We start from the raw sequence: 4,315 nt of genomic DNA, 5'->3' as shown, positions 1-4,315 counted from the left end.
GCATGCGCAGTTCGGCCCATCGTGCCGTGTCGGACGTGCAAAAGCAGCTCTCTATTGAGCGTGTGTGTTAATACGCTACACAACTGGACAGACGCTTCAACAACTGACGAGCGAACCGCGCCAATTGTATGCTTACATACAATCAGTGAATAACAAACCATGTAGAACAAACAATTAATTATTTAAATACCAGTCATAAAAAGTGCCCTGCTTTGTTCAATGTTTGCATCGGCATAAAGAAAGATGTATACGATGAAAAAGAAAGTCCATCAAATATAAAATAAGATAAAATACGGCACAAGTAATCAACGACTCCCAGATTATCAGGTTTCTTCAATGCGGTCACACATAAAATAAATGCGAGTAACCTGGAAAGCATCGCTCTTCTAAGACGTTGCGATCTTGTGGTTTCAAGTTGCTATATGTTGGCGGAACAATTGCTGCCAGCTTTTTGTGCCATATTTATACCCCGCGGCGAAAAGAACACGCCGGTGTTGCTGATTATCGACCGCATTTCCTGGATGCTGGTCGCCTTTCAAAAACGGTCCTTATCGTGGTTTCCTCACCTTTCCGGGAGGGCTTCATTCATCATGATTGCTGGACGAGGCATACAGTTCCGATAAAAAGACACAGACGGACAGTATTTGGTGGTGTTTGGTCTGGGAACGTCTAGAGTAACAGGTGACATACCGATACGCAACAAGGTAGCTTTTCTCCTTCTACGTTTCCGTGACTGCTTTTAGCGACATATGCCTTTCCTGGCCCTTGAGTGGTAGCTCGTACCATTCCGCATGTATATATAGAGTGGCTTCAGTGAATCTTCCGCTGTAAATTTAGAACAAAAAATCGACACCTACATATAGAAAGTTGAAACCTTCATCGAATGTGGTTTAAGATGGCGCAATTTAGCTGATGAAATTTGAAGGTATCGCTATCTTTCTGTGAAAAATGGGAACAACAAACTTGCCAGGGTCAACAGCGGACGGGTTCGCAAGGCGCCATCTCCCAATAAGCGCGGCGAGCCGATGACAGTGCGTCGTCTGCTCGGTAGACCTATCGGAAGATCGCTCCATGCGTTACAAGCGTCGCTAACTTAGCCACCTGCGAACCCTTCCGCCGTTTAGCCTGGCAAGTTTGGTGGTTTAATTGTTCGCCGAAAGAGAGCTATGCATTAAAATTTCATCAGCGGAGCCATGTCAAAACATATGTGGTGAAAGTTTTAGTATTCTATATACAGACATTGATGTTTCCGACGCGTTTTACAGCATAAGATTCGCCGGAGCCATCATGTACAGTCGGTTGAGGTTGGGCATTCCTCCACTCCTCTGAAGCCTTTTTTTACCAGCAGTGTGTTTCCGCCTGTTTTGTAACCTCTACAGTAGGACCGCCAGGGTTTTACTCAAAAGAAACGCGAAACAGCGGAAATAGGTTCTTTCTAGGGCTGACCGTTTATTAAAAGTTTTAACCGGGTTAATCTCCACCCTTCAGTCGAATAATTTATCGATTAATCGGTCGCTGTCATTTCAAGAGATAACATCTTCAAAAAGCCAATAATATATTTTTGATGTTTTTGACACCTTCTGAGTAACGAGGAAGCATTGCGATTGCTACCGCAGTTTACCGTTCGTCACGTCTGCTGTGGAACGATACCGCGACACTCCAAGGCCTTTTCGTTGACCATTAGAAACCCTGTCCCGTCGCCTTTGAGCGGCACGACGAGCAACTGGAGTTGTGAAAGTCGGCTGTTTTGAGAGGAATGACAAAGTCGATCATTGCAAACAGTTAGTAGGCTCTTATTGGTGCGAGCGACCTCAACGAGGGACCATGAAACGTGTTTCGGCGGCCGTCGAAGCCAGAGGTGCGAAGAAAGAGGCCCCTGACACAGGTGTACTCTGAGTGCGTGCACTATTAGTGAAAGTGAAGCTGCAGGACCCAGGCCTTTTCTCCCCCTTGGTGAATTTCCGCGTGCAGGGAGCCTGTTGTCCTTGAAGAGCGTCCTTTTCACGCTAGGTGTCGCGCTCAGGCGCGTCGTCGTGAACATGCTGTGGACGACCGAGATGATTTCGTAAATTGGACACGGCCATCGAGTTGAAACCAAGGCTGGCATAAGAATGAGGAATGAAATCATTATTTGTGAGTTTTCCGCCGACAAACAGGATAATCTTTGCGTTTTGTAGCTGGAGAGCACGCTAGTGAGAAAACGCAAAACTAATGTTTATTTTTTCTTGACTACAGGTTTCAAATTCAAACTACGTGGAGTCCACTTATAACGATATTAATAAGTCCGGAAAATCCGATCATTATAACTGAATATCGTTGCATCTTGAATGACCCTAAAAACTGCCCAAAATACTTCCCCGAAGCAGAAGGTTACTCACCAAAGTTCACTGAATCATACCATAGAAGAAGCGCCGCAATAAAACAAAGTTTTATTGTAGGGTCATTAGCAAGCACGCAATGAAATGGTACTAAGCGCGCTGAAAAAAATCAAAGATCTCCGCTTGCTTGCGCGGCAGCTTGACTATCGCGGTATGCATCGCGTCCAGTTGCTGCGCGTACGCTGGCGGTAGTCCCTTGGGGTTGACGAAATCGATCAGTGACTAGATCGAGAGTAAGGCACTTTGGTTGAACGTTGGTGGCAAACTACTGTCATTGTCACCGTCGTTGTCACTGTCGTCGTCGTCGTCGCCGTTGCTCAGACCAGCTCTCCGTCAAGACTGCAGTTCTTCGACGATCGCTTCTTCGCTCGTCTCTTCACAGGAAGCAGCATCACTGTAAGCATTCAAATACTCGTATAACATAGCTCCGCGCGTGTTTTCTTCTGATGCTGCGATGTTCTCCCGTACACAAAACGCAAAGCCTTTAACAAAGTGATGTTGAGATCAGGAGATCCGCTCGCGAGTCCTCTGATGGTTCGGCGACGGCACTGTCGGTCTTCATGATGAGCCATTCCATCATGCGACGCCTGTACAGCATGTTGAAGTTCGCGATCACGCCGGCGTCCATTGGTTGTAGGTGGCCGTCGTGTTCGGAGGCAGGAACATGAGCTCAACGGACGTCAACTTCGGGCTGATGTTATGAGCGCTGCAGTTGTTCAGGAATAGGATCACCTTCCTCCCCCACTACGTTTCTGCACAAGATCCCATGACGTTCCTTGAAGCGCTGGATCCAGCCCCCGCGTCCGAGAAGGAACGGGAAATTTTTGGCTTTTGCAGCAAGTACTGGTCCACTGATGGGCATGTTCTCGTTTCGGATCGTAAGAAACAACTGGTACAGGACCTCCTCGATATCCTAGTACGAGGCTTCCCTAAGCCTCTTCCGCTGGTCGTCAAAGCCGCTTGTTCCAGCCTTTTTCAATATGACGTCCCCGGATTTCAGGATGGTCGATATCGTCGACTGTGAGTGCTCGTACTTCCGGACGAGGCCTTAGACCTTCAATCCTTGCCGCGAATCACGTAGGATTTGTATTTTCACCTCGAAGGGTGAAAGATGGCTCCGCTTCGTCGGAGCCATCTTTCACGCCAGCGACTCGGGGATCCCCCCCCCCCCCCCCCCCCCTTTAATTTCACTTCAACGCTTACAACACACCGAGGCCGCCGCCAGCCGACCGATCGCTCGCCGGGCTCGCTGCGTGACACTCGCCCATATTCGGCCGGGAGCCCCGAAGGTGCGCTCGAAGTGTGGAAACGGCGCGGTCCAAGTGTTCTAGTACAATGTAGCGGGGAGGTGGGAGGGCGTAGAGCACTATATAGCTCCTATGGAGCAGAGTAGCGCAATCCTTTGAACCCCGTGTTTTACCGACAACATGGCCGACAGAGCGGCTCGGCGCGAGTCACGTGGTACTCAGGGTTCCAGGAGGCGCCCCGCCCTATGGGAGAATACATGGAGATCGACTCAACACGGCTGACTAAAAAATGAACGGCGAGTTCACACTTTTCAAAACTAGTCTGTCGTGAAGTTAGTAAAGCACTAAACATTTTATCAAAGTTTTAATAATATCGGATGCGTGTGCAAATTTTGAGAAGGCAATTTCCAAGGCAATGGCGTTTGAAGCAGACGATTTTTGCTCGCAGCGGAGATGGGCTTTTCGGGTTGGCTGGAGCGGGTCACGTGAATGGTGTGACGTCGCAGTGTCTTCTGCTGCATGATGCCGCTCAGGCAATCTAAAAAAAAAAAGTCACGTCCTTGCGGGGCACAAAACTTAGCGAAAATTATTCTAAAATGTTCCATTATTATGTCAAAAACGATTGCCATTCCGAACATCCCCACAATACTGAAGAAACAACGATTTTCTCACGTTCTCCATGCATTTCTG

The sequence above is a fragment of the Ixodes scapularis genome, unplaced genomic scaffold, assembly GCF_016920785.2.
Source record: "Ixodes scapularis isolate PalLabHiFi unplaced genomic scaffold, ASM1692078v2 PGA_scaffold3__209_contigs__length_174095766, whole genome shotgun sequence".
NCBI lineage: Eukaryota > Metazoa > Arthropoda > Arachnida > Ixodida > Ixodidae > Ixodes > Ixodes scapularis.
Note: the sequence above shows the minus strand (reverse complement) of the source record.